The sequence below is a fragment of the Dama dama genome, chromosome 15 (assembly GCF_033118175.1).
Source record: "Dama dama isolate Ldn47 chromosome 15, ASM3311817v1, whole genome shotgun sequence".
In the NCBI taxonomy this organism is placed as follows: domain Eukaryota; kingdom Metazoa; phylum Chordata; class Mammalia; order Artiodactyla; family Cervidae; genus Dama; species Dama dama.
In genome coordinates, this window is record NC_083695.1 from 52334851 (window position 1) to 52352230 (window position 17380).

At 37.2% G+C, this 17380-nt stretch overlaps 1 protein-coding gene across 1 annotated transcript in view; it reads left to right on the forward strand.

Moving 5' to 3' along the window:
- The window catches only part of PCDH15 (protocadherin related 15), a 920738-nt gene that overhangs the window by 477938 nt on the left and 425420 nt on the right, over nucleotides 1–17380 (forward strand). The gene's annotated exons all lie outside the window — the stretch shown is intronic.

Here is a 17380-nt window from a genome sequence, read left to right on the forward strand (position 1 = left end):
CTCAAACACTTCAATGATTTTTTTTTTAGCTCATATTGAAGTATTTCTCAAAGCATGATTGACTGAACAACTGCCGCAGAATCACCTTTAGTGTTAGTCACTCAGTCATGTCCGGCTCTTTTTTGTGACCCCATGGACTTTAGCCACCAGGGTCCTCTGTTCTTGGAATTCTCCAGGCAAGAATAATCGTGTGGGTTTCCACTTCCTTCTCCAGAATCACCTTGGGAGTGCATTGAAACTGCAGATTCCTAGACCCAACCTCAGACCCTCTGAATAAAATTTTCAGAAGGTAGAAGTGGAAAACTTGCATTTTTATTAGCTCCCCAGGGAACTTCAAAGTACACTAAAAGTAGAGAACTGTTGAATCATTTATTGAATCACTTATTGAATCATTTATCTTTTATTACTAGTTGCTCATGATGTATAAGTTACTATGAACATGATCTTCTTCATATGTGGGCAGCAATAAGAAAACCTGAAGAGTGGTTCTTGTATAATTTTATTATCATTATTATCATCATTATTTTAATAAAATTCTTAAAATTATGTCATTCAAGGGTTGATTTGACAGTTCAAGTATATCACCAAAGACTCAGATTCCTTCTGTCCCTAAAATCTATCCTTCCCTGAAACTTGGTTGTTTTTCCAACAGTGTTTTAGAAAAGAAAGAAAAGGAAACATATCCTCCACCAGTTGTTCTTAACAAGCTTATATGCAACCAAGTGTCACTCAGTGGCCATGTTTTCTCTTTTTTAGAGATATTTCAGTAGAAAGAACATAAATGTGTGCGTCTGTGTGTAGAATACTTGTGGTGGTAGTTATAGTTAAGAGATCTAGTTCTTGATGACAGTTTTCTAGACTTTCATTCTAAATATTTTGCTTTGTTTTGCTTTGTTTTCCAATTCAGTGTGGTTTGTCTTAGGGCTCAGTAGCAGAGAATAGAGTAAAAACTGCAGATACAGGAAAAAGTAAATCTATTTAAAGAGAACCCCTCAGAATTCCTCAAAAACATTGAAACTTTTTTTTTTTTTCCTATGTAAAGGAAAATGTGAAGAAAAGATACGATTTTCCTTTCTGACTCAAAATCTCTACTAAAGTTTAAAGAAAAGTCAGATTGCTAAGGAACATATTTGAAAGCTAATTGTTATTGTGTTATTTAAAATGCGTTTTTAAAAGAAATATAAAATAAAATAAATCATCTGACTTGCTGTCTACTTTAAACTATTTATGAAGACATCTGGGACAATTTGAATCCAATTTGCTAGACTACCTATAACTGGGAAAGACTGAGAAATTTTTGGCATTTCAAGGATAAACTTATGAAATAACAGGATATACATGGAACCTTGAAAGGAAGGAATGGAACTGGTGAGAAGTTGAATGAAGTTTTGATTTTATCTGTAATGAAAGTGAAAGTGTTAGTCACTTAGTCCTGTCAGTGTATCCCTTAGCAGACTCCTCTGTCCATACGAATTCTCCAGGCAAGAATACTGGAGTGGGTTGACATTTCCTTCTCCAAAGGATCTCTGTGACCCAAGGATCGAACCCAGGTCTCCCACATTGCAGGCAAATTCTTTACCATCTGAGCCACCAGGGAAGCCCTTTATCTGTAACAGCAATGTTTATATACATTTAAATTATGCAATACAAAATGTGAATACTAAACACAGGAAATTATATGATTTTTTGTGTTTTCAGATTATATCCTTTCAAAAATATATAATATATCAAAATTTAGGTATGTTACAATTTATTCAACTGTACTTAAGTTTTTTTTTGTTGTTGTTTTTTTGCCATAGAATTGATAGCTAATTTCAGGATTCTCATGAGAGGCAAGGAGTGTAGTATAGTGGTGAAACCATAAACTTCAGAACCACATTGTCCAAATTCAAATCCTAATTCTGCTTTCCTAGTGACTCAGTGGTAAAGAATCTGCCTGCCAATGCAGGAGACATGGGTTTGATCCCTGGGTTGGGAAGATCTCCTGGAGAAGGAAATGGCTACCCACTCCAGTATTCTTGCCTGGGCAATCCCATGGACAGAGGGGCCTGGTGGGCTATAGTCCATGGGGTTGCAAAAGAGTCAGAGTTGAACATGACTTTGCAACTAAAACAAAAACAACATCATAGATCTATCTATCTATATGTATACAATTTATATTCTTATATTTATATAGAATAATGACATTTATATATTTAAAATTATTCTTTTATAGTCTTTTTTATTATTGTATTGATGTTAACTAATGTACAATGTAAACTGTGTCCATTAAAACCCTACATATTCTCTTAGAGTCATAAGGAGAATTGAAATATGAGCCATCAATTTGGACTTCAAAATAGATGGTTTCTAAGAGCCTAGAAGTCTAATGATAAATTACTAAACATTACTCAGCATTGGCCTGGCTTTGCTTACAGTACAAAGATTTGATTGATTTGCAGAAGGAATCATTCAAATTTCATGTAGTTGTGAGGTTTCTTTTTATGCATATGAACATGTTATTATTCTTAAATAAATTGGAAGAGTTTTGAGAGACCCACATTTAAAAAAAACTTGTCACTTATTTTATTTAGAAATTTTGCAACATTAGTACCCACAGCATTTATTTTAAATATGAATAGACAATGAGGCAATGATAAATTCTAGAGAAAAGGAGAAAAAAATCTAGCAAAGGAAGTTCAGAGAAGTACAAAAATCAGGGGTTTCCTTTTGTTGAAACTTCTGATACACTCTGTATTAGAATTTTGATGTTATCCTAAAACAAACAAATAAAAAAATCAGACTCATTGCTATATATAGATAGTTTTAAGCCAACTCTTTTTCTCTTTTCTTTTTTTTTACTCAACAGCCTGTAAATAATTGTCAGAAAGAAAAGGTTTACATTTAATTAAGACTCATAGCAAGAATATTGTTTTGAATTATTCTATCAATAGCACTGCTATTCCACATTTTCACATCAAAAAATCTTGAGAAGGGACAGTAGCTATCTTTTGTAACAAGATACTATATTATACATATTTGTTGAACCAAAATAAATAGACTGCCAAATACTTCTCCAACAAAATTAGGTTTATTTGGGATAAGAAGTTTGGGGTCTACAACCCATGATGAGCCATATGCAAGTCCTCACAAAGCAAAGAAAGGAAGAGAAAAGGGGAAAAAAAAAAAAAAGAAATTGAGAGAGCTATAGTAAATAAAGAGACCATGGCTTTTCATTGGTTGAGTTGTTGCCAGAATAGAAGAGGTGATGAGCTATGCTGTTCTTGCAGACTGTGAGAACTCCCGCTTCTGGTCTCACTATTTAATTTTGCAGTTCTTTGGCTGGCCTAAAAATTAAATGAACACAACACATCTTAACAGAAGAAAAAAACAAATTTAATAATGCATGTGAAGCAGTCTCATTAAAAAAAAAAGAGAGACTGAAAGAAATGACCAAAGTGAGCTGTCCTTTAGACAAGAAAACTACAAATCTGTGAAGAATTTGCAAAGTAAAGAGGTGTGGGCTGAGAATATCAAATTAGTGAGTAAGTAATGTGGTAGTGTTACACAGCCTCTTGGCCCCTAAATTCTCTATTTCTGGTGATAATGATGGTTTCTATCATCCTGGGACAGGGAGAGTTCTTTTCACATGGAAGTTTCATGTTCTGCTTTGCTTTCAGGGAGACAAATGTTGTCAGAATGTCCTCCTTGCACTGGCTATTTCTTAAGAAACTTTAACATAAAATACTCAGTATGCCAATGTGACATATTATGAGGTGACATATTCTTCTCTTCTTCAAAACATTTCGACTGTATAGATTTGGATATAAAAATTACATTTCAGAATAACCCTTATCCTGACCTTTCCTCATGTCTACCTCACAATGATATGTGGAATAAGTGCTAATTTTACAACCATTGTTTTTATTTCTGCCAGTTTCTTGGGCATATTCTGGAGAGTAGGACTGAAGTGGAAGAAGATAGAGGTTGTTGGTTTAAGAACTATTTGCAAAATTTTCAAGTAATGAAGGCATGTAATGATACTATTTCTGTTTACTAGTACACATAAAATTTAAGGAAATTTAGATAAATGTCTCAAAAAAGAAAAAAAAAAGTTTCAAAAAAGAAAAGAAAGAACACACTTCTAAAGTGATTTAAACCAAGTCAAACTTGTTGCTGCTATTTTCATTTTTGAATAAAGAAATCCAACAGAGTCAAGTTACTAGGGTATGTTTTACAATTCCAGTTGGTGATAGTCCATCTTTCATTAGTGAAGGGAAGCAAGACAGACACCTCCAAGGTCTTAGATAACTGAGTTAGGGTCAAAAGACTCAGGATAACTCTAATTATTTTGCTTTTTTAAAATTTTCATTCTCTACTGCAAATACCTGATAAAGTAATGAAAGAGTGTGTAATATATGTATCTATGAGTGAGTCTGGTGGATGCCTCTAGTCCTTTTGTTAACTTCAAACTACTTGAATACTAAATATGTAAGTGTTAAAAGTTTCTTTATTCCAAGGCTCCTATGATATTGCCAAAAATGCTAAACATCAGCATTTTTTTTTCTTTTGAACTTTTTATTTTGTACTGGGGCATAGCCGATTAAATGTGATAGTTTCAAGTGAACAGCAGAGGGACTCAACCATACATATACATGTATCCATTCTCCACTAAACTCTTCCCCCATCCAGGCTACCACATAATATTGTACTATACAATAGCTCCTTGTTGGTTATCCATTTTAAATACATTAGTGTGTACATGACCACCTCAAGCTCCCTAACTATCCCTTTCCCTGGCAACATAGTTTGTTTTCTAAGTCTGTGAGTCTCTTTCTGTTTTGTAATGTAAGTAAGTTCATTTGTATACTTTTTTTTTTTTTTGAGTCCACATACAGGGGATGTCATACAATATTTCTCCTCTGTCTTGAACATTAGCATTTTTGTCTCATAGTCTTTAGAAAACTGGGTTTCATATAATTTCACAGGATTTGTTAGAGTTCACATTTTTCCTGGCTCCACTTCACATAACCAATATTTAACTTAATACAGTTCTAAATATAGAGCAGATACTGAATGAATTAGAAATTAGCATTTATCTCTAGTTTGATCAAAGAATAGTGGGCAATTAAACTATTTTACAGCAAGAAAGCCTTTCAATTGAGTTGAAGGAATTGAAGTCTTATCATTTGATGGTTAGAGGTGTTTATTGCCTGAACGTTTTCATAGTTGAAATATTTGCAGTTTTATAAAATTGTGTTTTGTAAAAAAGAATGGATTATGACTGAGTTAGTTGTCTCTGAGCTATTTATAACATAAAATTTATTTTGAAGTTCTACTAGGAATATATATCTTATTTTTGAGTCAGACAAACACAAAAACCAGTTTTCCTGGCAGTGCATTGATAAAATTTTCTACTTATTTAATAAATAATTAATTAAAAAAACAGTGAGGGGCTTTGATATGCCAGGTATCAGGATATAATAAGCTGTGTTATGACCATGTGGGAGCAGAGAACTGGAGGCTTTGAATAAAGGTTGTCACTAAGTATTCAGTGACAAGGTCAATACAACTTCCTTACGAGGCACTGGCAGAAAGTTGCAGCTAGGTCAATAATCATCATACTCTGATGAATATTACTTGTGGCTCTCTTAATTCTATGTTGTAGTCATCTGTATGCTTTTAAATTCTTCCATCTCAGTTTTTATGCTGGATTATTCTTTGTATCCCCTGCAATTCCTTGCATAACTGCACTCACAAGAGTTGTGGAAGCTAACTAAAGGTTTTGTAGGGAGGAAGCCAAATCTGACCCCAAGTAGGAATTGATTCTTTGACTTGCCTTTCATTGCTTTTGTTATTATAATCAAACAGAACTGTTTGCCTCACAGAATCATGCCCCTCTGCCTGACTGTTAAAGTATGTTTCTTCAGAACTCTGTCCCCTTGTGGATGACAGGAAGGAAGAAATTAACACATACCCTGCCTGAGGCTTGCCATTCTAGTTCAGTTCAGTTCAGTCGCTCGGTCGTGTCTGACTCCTTGCGACCCCACGGACTGCAGTACACCAGGCCTCCCTGTCCATCGCCAAATCCCAGAGCTTGCTCAAATCATGTCTATTGAGTTGGTGATGCCATCCAGTAATCTCATCCTCTGTCGTCCCCTTCTCCTCCTGCCTTCAATCTTTCCTTCAGTCTTTTCCAATGAGTCAGTTCTTCACATCGGGAGGCCAAAGTATTGGAGTTTCAGCTTCAGCATCAGTCCTTCCAATGAATATTCAGGACTGATTTCCTTTAGGATGGACAGGTTGGATCTCCTTGCAGTCCAAGGGACTCTCAAGAATCTTCTTCAACACCACAGTTTAAAAGCATCAATTCTTCGGTGCTCACCTTGCTCTATAGTCCAACTCTCACATCCATACATGACTACTGGAAAAACCATAACTTTGTCTAGACAAATCTTTCTTGGCAAAGTAATTTCTCTGCTTTTCAATATACTGTCTAGATTGGTCATAACTTTTCTTCCAAGGAGCAAGCATCTTTTATTTTCATGGTTGCAATCACCATCTGCAGTGATTTTGGAGCCCAAGAAAATAAAGTCTGCTACTGTTTCCCCATCTATTTGCCATGAAGTGATGGGACCAGATGCCATGATCTTAGTTTTCTGGATGTTAAGCTTTAAGCTAACTTTTTCACTCTCCTTTTTCACTTTCATCAAGAGGCTCCTTAGTTCTTCTGCACTTTCTGCCATAAAGGTGGTGTCATCTGCATATCTGAGGTTATTGATGTTTCTTCTGGCAATCTTGATTCCAGTTTGTGTTTCATCCATCCCTAACCCTAACCCTAATTTTTTTTGGATGCAGTCTGCATATAAATTAAATAAGTAGGGTGACAATATACACCCTTTCCCTATTTGGAACCAGTCTGTTGTTCCACATCCAGTTCTAACTGTTAGTTCTTGACCTACAGATTTGCTGACCATACAGATTTCTCAGGAGGCAGGTCAGGTGGTCTGGTATTCCCATCTCTTTAAGAATTTTCCAGTTTGTTATGGTCCACAGAGTCAAAGGCTTTGGCATAGTCAATAAGGCAGAAGTAGATACTTTTCTGGAACTCTTTTGCTTTTTCTATGATCCAACGGATGTTGGCAATTTGATCTCTGGTTCCTCTGCCTTTTCTAAATCCAGCTTGAACATCTGGAAGTTCACAGTTCACGTACTGTTGAAGCCTGGCTTGGAGAATTTTGAGCATTACTTTACTAGCGTGTGAGATGAGTGCAATTGTGAATTAAGTAGTTTGAGCATTCCTTGGCATTGCCTTTCTTTGGAATTGGAATGAAAACTGACCTTTTCCAGTCCTGTGACCACTGCTGAGTTTTCCAAATTTACTGGCATATTGAGTGTAGCACTTTCACCATCATCTTTTAGGATTTAATATAGCTCAATTGGAATTCCATCACCTCCATTAGCTTTGTTCATAGTGATGCTTCCTAAGATCCACTTGACTTCATATTCCAGGATGTCTGACTCTAGGTGAGTGATCATGCCATCATGGTCATCTGGGTCATGAAGATCTTTTTTGTATAGTTCTGTGTATTCTTGCCACCTCTTCTTAATATCTTCTGCTTCTGTTAGATCCATACCATTTCTGTCCTTTATTGTGCCCATCTTTGCATGAAGTGTTCCCTTGGTATTTTTTTAAGAGATCTCTAGTCTTTCCCATTCTATTGTTTTCCTCTATTTCTTTGCATTGATCACTGAGGAAGTCTTTCTTATCTTTTCCTTGCTGTTCTTTGGAACTCTGCATTCAGATCCGTATATCTTTCCTTTTCTCCTTTGCCTTTTGCTTCTGTTCTATTTACAGCTATTTGTAAGGCCTCCTCAGACAACCATTTTGCCTTTTTGCATTTCTTTTTCTTGGGGATGGTCTTGATCCCTGCCTCCTGGACAAAGTCACAAACCTCTATACATAGTTCTTCAGGTACTCTGTCTATCAGGTCTAATCCCTTGAATGTATTAGTCACTTCCACAGTATAATCGTAAGGGATTTGATTTAGGTCATACCTGAATGGTCTAGTGGTTTTCCCTACTTTCTTCAATTTGAGTCTGAATTTGGCAATAAGGAGTTCATGGTCTGTGCCACGGTCATTCTAGGAAATGTTTTACAAGATTAATGGCCTTTTTACTTTGCTTCCTCACCTCCCCTCATCTCTCATCTATAAAAGAACCTGGCATCCAGACCCCAATAAGATGGTTATTTTTAGGCACTAGCCTGCTATCTTCTCAGTCTGCTGGCACTCCAATTAAAGTCTCTTCCTTGCCTCAACACCTCATCTCTCAGATTCACTGGCCTGTAGTGTAGTGAGCAGATCGATCTTGGACCTGGTAACAGTTTCGTATAATTAAATGTTGAATGTTAGCAACTATATAAGTGATATGTGAAATAATGCACACTGAGAAAATACAAATTAGACAGTCAAACTTGATTAACTCTTAAAGGAGATACATCCTTGCTTGCCAGTTACAGTCACAGTTTCCTAAGCTAATGATATTTTTAAATGTTTAAACTTTTAAAGTATTATCTTATTTTTAAAATGATAGAAAGAAGGAAGGAAAATAGAATAGAAGGAAGGACTTGAGGGGGGTAGTTTTTAATATGTATTGGATTTTCACATAGCAATAAATGAAAATGTAAACTTAATAAACACATAAAATATTTATGGAAATAATTATGCTTTTTTTATACCACTCCCAATTTACAATGCTATTTCCTTTATTCAGAAGAGTCACAAAAAGAAAGCATTTTACTAGAAGAGCAAAATACTCCTGTCTTTTTAGCTTTTATTATAATTGTTGGGGGCTTTGTTTTAGGCAATATTTTAAGATCAAATTTGGTTCTGAACTGTGAAAAAAGCATTATGGATTAAAAGCACCTTCCAGAGACTTGCAAGTTAGGAATGTGCATGAGGCCTATTTTCATATCTCTATTTATATTGTATTTATTGGTGACAAATTCTGGAAAATGTCTATGTATGTATTAATCAGGTTGGTATTTTTTCTTAGTGTATTTAACCTGTAATAGTGAAAAGGAGCAGAATGTGTCAGCCCAAAATGTGTATCTTTAGCATGTATACAAAATATTAATCAGTCAATCTAAGAAAGTTACGGAAAATTTTATTTACCAAAGTGAGGATTGTAACCCAAGGACAGCCTCTCAGAGAGCATGAAGAGCTATTCTGCCCATCAGAGGTCAAAGCACAGTTACATATAAGTTTCAGGGACAAAGGGCTGTATATTAAATGATGTATTATAGACAATATACACAATCTACATGTACAAAGAGTAATTGACCATTGATCCTCATGATTCCTTACATGATTAAGAAGGAGAGTTATCTCCTAAGGAGTTTTGACCCTTGATGAGATTAGAAAGAATATTATTTCCTAAGGAGGTGATGTTTAATGTACATGTATAGTACACACTAAAGGGGAAGAAATTTTCTCATTTGCCTAAATTATTAATTTTATTCAGCAAGCATAAGAATTATTTTAGGTTGAGTAATAAACAAAAATCACAGCAGACAGAAAAGAAGCTCTAAAAACCAATAGAAGAATTTTCATTTACAAGTAAAAACTCCAATTGTAAAGGGTGTCTTTCTATCTGTATCAAGTAGGAAAGGATGATTCTAAATCTCTAGAAACTTAATGGAGAAGGCTTGCATTTAAGTCTGTATAATAAACATCCAGAAGAGTCTGAAGTGCAGTATATGGGTGATATCCTAAAAACTTCAGAAATGTCTCAATTCCTTTCCAAGGCAAATCTTTCAGTATCAGAGTAATCCAAGTCTATGTCCCAACCACTAATGTCTAAGAAGCTGAAGTCAAACAGTTCTGTGACAACTTCACAGAATTTCTAGAGCTTGCACTAGAAAAAGATGACCTTTTCATCGTAGGGGAATGGAATTCAAAACTAGGAAATCAATCTATACCTGGAATGACACGCAAGTTTGGCCTTGGGGTACAAAATGAAGCTGGTCAAAGGCTAACAGTTTTGACAAGAGAACGCACTGGTCATAGCAAACACCCTCTTCCAAAAACACAAGAGACAACTCTATACATAGACATCATCAGATGGATATACTGAAATCAGACTGATTATATTCTTTGCAGCCAAAGGTGAAGCAACTCTACACAGTCAGCAAAAATAAGACCAGGAGCTGACTGTGGCTCAGATCATGAACTCTTTATTGCAAAATTAAGACTTAAATTGAAGAAAGTAGGGGAAACTACTAGGCCATCCAGGTATGAGATAAATCAAATCTCTTATGATTATACAGTGGAAGTGACAAATAGATTCAATGGATTAGATTTGATAGACAGAGTACCTGAAGAACTATGGACACAGATTCATAACATTGTACAAGAGGTAGTGACCAAAACTATCCCAAAGAAAAGAAAATTCAAGAAGGCAAAGTAGTTGTCTGAGGGGGCCTTGCAAAAAGTTGAGAAAGGAAGGGAAGCAAAAGGCAAAGGAGAAAAGGAAAGATATACCCATATGAATGCAGAGTTCCAACGAATAGCAAGGGGAGATATGGAAGGCCTTTTTCAATGAACAATGCAAAGAATAAAGGAAAACAATAGAATTGAAAAGACTAGAGATCTCTTCAATAAAATTGGAGATACCAAGGGAACATCTCATGCAAATTTAGACACAGTAAAGGACAGAAATGGCAAGGACCTAACAAAAGCAGAAGAGATTAAAAAGAGATGCAAGAATACACAGAACTGTACAAAAAAGGTGCTAATGCCCAGGATACTCACTATGATGCGGTCACTCACGTAGAGCCAGACATCCTGGAGTGTGAAGTCAAGTGGACCTTACGAAGCATTTTTCTGAATAAAGCTAGTGGAGGTAATGGAATTTCAACTGAGCTATTTAAAATTCTAAAAGATGATGCTGTGAAAGTGCTGCACCCAATATGCCAGCAAATTTGAGAAACTCAGCAGTGGCCACAGGATTGGAAAAGGTCAGTTTTCATTCCAATTCAAAAGAAGGGCAGTGCCAAAGAATGTTCAAACTACCATACAGTTGTGTTCATTTCACAAGCTAGCAGGCTAATGCTTCAAGCTAGGCTTCGACTGTACGTGAACGGAGAACTTCCAGATATACAGCTGGATTTAGAAAAGGTAGAGGAACCAGAGATCAAATTGCCAGCATTCACTGGATCATAAAGAAAGCAAAGAAATTCCAGAAGAATATCTACTTATTCTTCATTGACTACACTAAAGCCTTTTACTGTGTGGATCACAACAAACTGTAGAAAATTTTTAAAGAGATGGGAATACCAGACCACCTTGCCTGCCTCCTGACAAGAAGCAACAGTGAGAACTGGACATGGAAAAATGGACAGATTCAAAATTGGGAAAGCAGCATATCAAGGCTGTATCTTGTCACCGTGCTCATTTAACTTATAATCAGAGTACATCATGTGAAATGCCAGACTGGATGAATCAAAGGCTGGAATCAAGATTGCTAGGAAAAATATAAAAAACCTCAGATAGGCAGATGGTACCACTCTAATGGCAGAAAATGAAGAGGAACTAAGGAGTCTCTTGAAAGTGAAAGATGAGAGTGAACAAGGTGACTTAAAACTCAACATTCAAAAAAAAGTAAGATCATGGCATCCAGTTCCATAACTTCATGGCAAATAGAAGGGGAAATAGTAGAAGCAGTGACAGATTTTATTTTCTTAGTTTCCAAAATCACTGGGAACTGTGACTGCAGCCATGAAACTGAAAGATGCTTGCTCCTTGCCTTGACAGATATAGCAAATCTTGACAATGTATTAAGAACAGAAACATCACTTTGCCAACAAAGGTCTGTTTAATCAAAGCTATGGTTTTTCCATGGTTATGTATGGATGTAAAAGTTGGACCATAAACAAGGCTGAGTGCTGAAACATTGATGCTTTTGAATTGTTCTGGAGAAGACTCTCAAGAGTCCCACGGATTGCAAGGAGTTCAACTGAAACAGGAGGGAAGGGGGCAGGGCACAACATTTGAAAGAATTTCATACCCCAAGACAAAGCATAAATCTATAGAATCAAATGGGTCCAAAATGGCATATAAGTCACCTTCAACTAGACCTTGATCTTCAATCAGCAAGCTAAATGATATACCCAGAGGAGCCATGACAGGTCAAGGCACCAAAAGACCAAAATACGGGTGGTGGCCCAATTTTCTATACCCTTTTCCCCAAATGGTTGGAATAATCCTCCCACTCATTAGCCTATGAAATTACCCGGCTTATAAAAACTAATTATGCCATATCTCAAAGCAGCTGCACTCACCCTATGTGATAGCCCACAGTCTGTCTATGGAGTGTGCTTCTCTCTGAATAAATCCACTTCTTACCTATCCCTTTGTTTCCATTTCCATGATGAAACATCAAGAACCTAAGCTTCACTAGGTCCTGAAACCAGGTTTGTGATCTCAGTTGGAAGACTGTGGGTATTGTCTGAGTTGAAGTCCAAGCCACGGGGGTTTGAGTACCAAACTAGGTTTTGGTTAGGTTTGAGTCCTGACTCATGGGTTCAAGTCCCAAACTGAGGTAAACAGTTTCAAAACCAGTCAGTCCTAAAGGAAATTAACTCTGAATATTCATTGGAAGGACTGATGCTGAAACTCCAATACTTTGGCCACCTGACTCAAGGAGCTGACTCATTGGAAAAGACCCTGATGCTTGGAAAGAATGAAGGCAAAAGGAAAAGAAGGTGGCAGAGGATGATGAAATGGGAATCAAAAGTTTGGTTCACAGAGCCTAAGGAAGAACTTCACAGTAAAGAAAGAACACTCACAGTAACAAGTGAATAAGATCTATTAAAGAGAAGGAATGTTCAAAGCTCTCAGCATAAACACTGAGAGGGGATTAAAGAGTCCCCCAAAAGTGGGACTTAGAGCAGTTTATATCCTTGCCAGTATTAATCTGTACAGTTTTGATTGGCTCCTGTCCTTAAAATACATCATTTCTAACCTATCATTTTGAAGGTCAAAATGTTTAGCTTAAAATCTTTATGGCTTCTCTTGATCCTTGGATTAAGGCATCACCCTTTTTCATGCCCCCTGGCCATTTTGAAATGGACCAGATGTATGGGCTAAAAGATTAATGATCAACAGTTGCCTTTCCCTCAGGCATATGGAACAGAAGTTAATTATTGCCCTCCCTGGATCTGAGTGCTAATAGTTTATCAGACTAAGGATATATTCCAGGAATTTGGAACAAAGGGTATAACTTTAGGTTAATGCAGGGAGATATTTATTGAAAACAAGGTCTCAGGGTACTACACTGACTGCCTTCAACAAGATGATGAGATAGCATCACTGACTCAGTGGACATGAATTTGAGAAAACTCAAGAGATAGTGAAGGTCAGGGAAGCCTGGCCTGTTACATTCCATGTATTGCAAAGAGTTGGACATGACTTAACAACTGAACAACAACACCATGCCTCTAGACTGAATTCTTACCCTTGAGAAAGATAAGAACCAAGGAAATCACCATTGGAATGTGGCACATCCAGTATCACATAAAATGGTATTAATTCAATATCTTTCCTAAACTTTAATTCACACTGTCCTTTTGCAAACTACATTCTACACAATTGTAGCGGTGGGAAATGTTTCCATTCTACCCTTCTAGGTTCTTTGGTAGGTCTAATAATCACATTGCTATAAGACAGATTAATGGAAAAAACACAAAGTTGTATCACATATATGACTTCCCCAGTGGCCTGGATGGTAAAGAATCTGTCTCTAATGCAGAAGACCTGGTTTCAATCCCTGGGTTAGGAAGATACCTTGGAGAAGGGAATGGCTGCCCACTCCAGTATTCTTGCCTGGAGAATTCCATGGACAGAGGAGCCTGGGGGCTTTTCAGTCCATGGGCCTCAAAGAGTCAGATGCAACTAATACATACATATACCTTTTGTATACATGGGGAAGACTCAGGGAAACAGGGTGACTCCTCCCCAGCATGGCAGAAGCCCTCACCTTAAGTATCATCTTTAGTTAAACACAGAAGACATTGAGGGTAGAAGTTTAGTTAAGGGAAGTTAGGTGGCAGAGTGGTAAAGAATCTGCCTACCATTGCAAGAGACACGGGTTTGATCCCTGGGTCGATCCCCTGGAGAGGGAAATGGCAACCCACTCCATTCTTGCCTGTAAAATTTGATGGATCCTGGAGGCCTAATCCCATAGGCTTGCAAAAGAATCAGACAGAACTTAGTGAGTAAACAACAACAAAAGTTGATATGCATATGTAAGTTGCTAGTGATAAGATCATCTCCCTCTTCCTGGTATAGCCTAGGAGACACCTTTACAAAAGGAGAATGTAAATGTCCCTTACAAAAGGCTGACTATTTCCTATTTCCGTTTTCAAAGCTTCCTCTGTGCCTTCAGTTTCTTAAAAATAATCAGCCTAAAATAATCTTTATGCCAAAGAGACATATTTGGGGGTGGCAAATTCTACTCCCCTATATCATAATCATAATTTAAAATAGCAGGTTTGATATGTGTTTAAAAAAAAAGAAAGTTAAATTAAGACTTTTCTATTTATACTCAGTTCTTAGGTTTAAAGTATAATTTAAAATTCTTATTTGTAGACCAAATTTATCTCACATGTCATTTGCTACCCCTAATATACTTTCAGCTGCACTAGATATGATAAACAGACATGGAAAATTTAAAACAGTTAATGGAGGACTTTAAAAAATTATATAAAATTATATACTCTATAAATTTAACCAATTAGGGGAATTCCCTGGCAGGTCAGTGGTTAGGAGTCTGCTCCCTCACTACCAAGGGCCTGGGATCAACCTCTGGTTGGGGAACTAAGATCCCACAAGACGCTCAGTGAGGCCAAAAGTAAATAATAAGTTTTAAAAAGTAAATAAAAATTTAGCCAATCATAATTATCAGTACAATCTCAATATGTTTATTCTCTTCTTGAGAAAGAAAAATGTTTTTCTCTGTCCTCTTAGATTTACTAATCAGAGACTTTTGTATTAGACTGACCAAAACCAAAATAAAACAAAACCCAAGGGCTTTCCTGGTGATCCAGTGGTTAAAAAACTGCCTTGCAAAAAAAAAAAAAAAAAGGAAAAAAAACAAACACTGCCTTGCAATGCAGGGGACACAGGTTCAATCCCTGATCCAGGAAGATCTCATATGCTTCAGAGCAACTAAACCTGTGCACCGCTGAAACGGGAATCTGAGTTCTTGTTCATGGAGAACTTCATGAACATGCAAACCCTCACCCAAGCAGAGTTTATATTAAAGGAGAGAGAAGTATAAAGCTCCCAGCACAGACACTGAGAAGAGGTGACATGACCCCAAAAAAGTGGCTTAAAACTGAACATTCAGAAAAAAAGATCACAGCATATGGTCCCATCACTTCATAGCAAATAGACGGGGGAACAATGGAAACAGTGACAGACTTTATTTTCTTGGGCTCCAAAATCACTGCAGGTGATGACTGCAGCTATGAAATTAAAAGATGCTTGCTCTTTGGAAGAAAAGCTATGACCAACCTAGACAGCATATTAAAAAGCAGAGATATTACTTTGCCATGACTGAACTGAATTGAACTGATTGGCTTAAGATTAATAATCACCAGTTGTTTTTTCCCCAAGTATATGGAATAGAACTTAATTACTGCCCTTCCCTGGATCTGAGTGCTGATAATCTATCAGACTAAAGACATATTCCAGGAATTTAGGACAATGGACCAGGATGTTTACTGAAAACAAGACTGAGGTCTCAGAGTTTTATACTGACTGCCTAGTAATTTCTACCTCACAACCTAGACAGCATATTAAAAAGCAAAGATTTTACTTTGCCAGCAAAGGTCCATATATTTAAAGCTATGGTTTTTCCAGTAGTCATGTATAGATGTGAGTTGGACCATAAAGAAAGCTGAGCACCAAAGAATTGATGCTTTTGAATTGTGGTGTTGGAGAGGACTCTTGAGAGTCCCATAGACTTCAAGGAGATCAAACCAGTCTGTCCTAAAGGAAATCAACCCTGAATATTCATGCTGAAGCTGAAGGTCCAATACTTTGGCTACCTGATGTGAAGGGTGACTCATTAGACAAGACCCTGATGCTTGCAAAGATTGAAGGCAAGAAGAGAAGGGGATGACAGAGGATGAGATGGTTGGATGGCATTACTGACTCAGTGGACATGAGTTTGAGCAAGCTCTGGGAAGTCTGGCATGTTGCAGTCCATGGGGTCACAATGAGTCAGACATGACTGAGTAACTGAACTGAACTGAACTGAACTACAGCAGTTTATATCTTTACCAGTACTGATCTATTCATTTTTGATTGGCTCGCATCCCTGATGTATGTAATTTCTGACCAAGTAGTTTGAAAGTCCCTATTTCCAGTCTGTCATTTTTATGGCTTTTTTTTTTTTTTTTTTTTAATCCCCCTGTCCTTGAGTTTTCATAGACGTTGGGTCATCATCCCATGACCCTTTTTCATGACTGCAGGTCATCTTTTAAAGACCAAATATGGACCAGATGTATGGACTAAAAGTTAATGTTCCACCTTGTGTTTTCCATCTTGGTAAGTTGGTCAACAGTTTCTGATTGTCTTGTCCTGGGTCTGGATGTTTTATGACCTACCAGACCAATGACACCTTCCTCTAAAAGTCAGGAAATTGGAACAAAGGGTATAGTTTTAGGTTAATGGAGTGAGATGTTTGTATGAGAGAAAGAGTTGGAATTAAAAAAAGAACTGGAGTCTCATCCGTACCATGACAGCCTAGCAATTTTTCAGTCAGTAATTTCAGTCGCTCAGTCATGTTTGACTCTTTTCGACCCCATGGACTGCAGCACACCAGGCTTCCCTGTCTATCACCAACTCCTGAAGCTTGCTCAAACTCTTGTCCGTTGAGGCGATGATGCCATCCAACCATCTCATCCTCTGTTATGCCCTTCTCCTTCCTTCAGTCTTTCTCAGCATCAGGGTCTTTTCCACTGAGTCAGTTCTTTGCATCAGGTGGCCAAAGTATTAGACATCTACCTCACCACAGTCATTGAATCTGCGCTCTAAAGCCTGGGAACCGCAACTACTGAGACCACGTGCAGCAACTACTGAAGGCTGAGTGCCCTAGAGCCCATGCTCCACAACTGGAGAAGCCACCACAGCCAGAAGGCCACACACTACAGCTAGAGAGTAGCTCCCACTCTCCACAACTAGAGAAAGCCCGCTTCTGCAAGGAAGACCCATCACAGCCATAAATAGATAAATATATATATTTAAAACCCCCAAACAGATTAACAAGTGAAAAGAATAAAGTATTTTTATATGTGTAAGATAGCAAGCAAGTGAAGTTGCTTCCTAAGCAG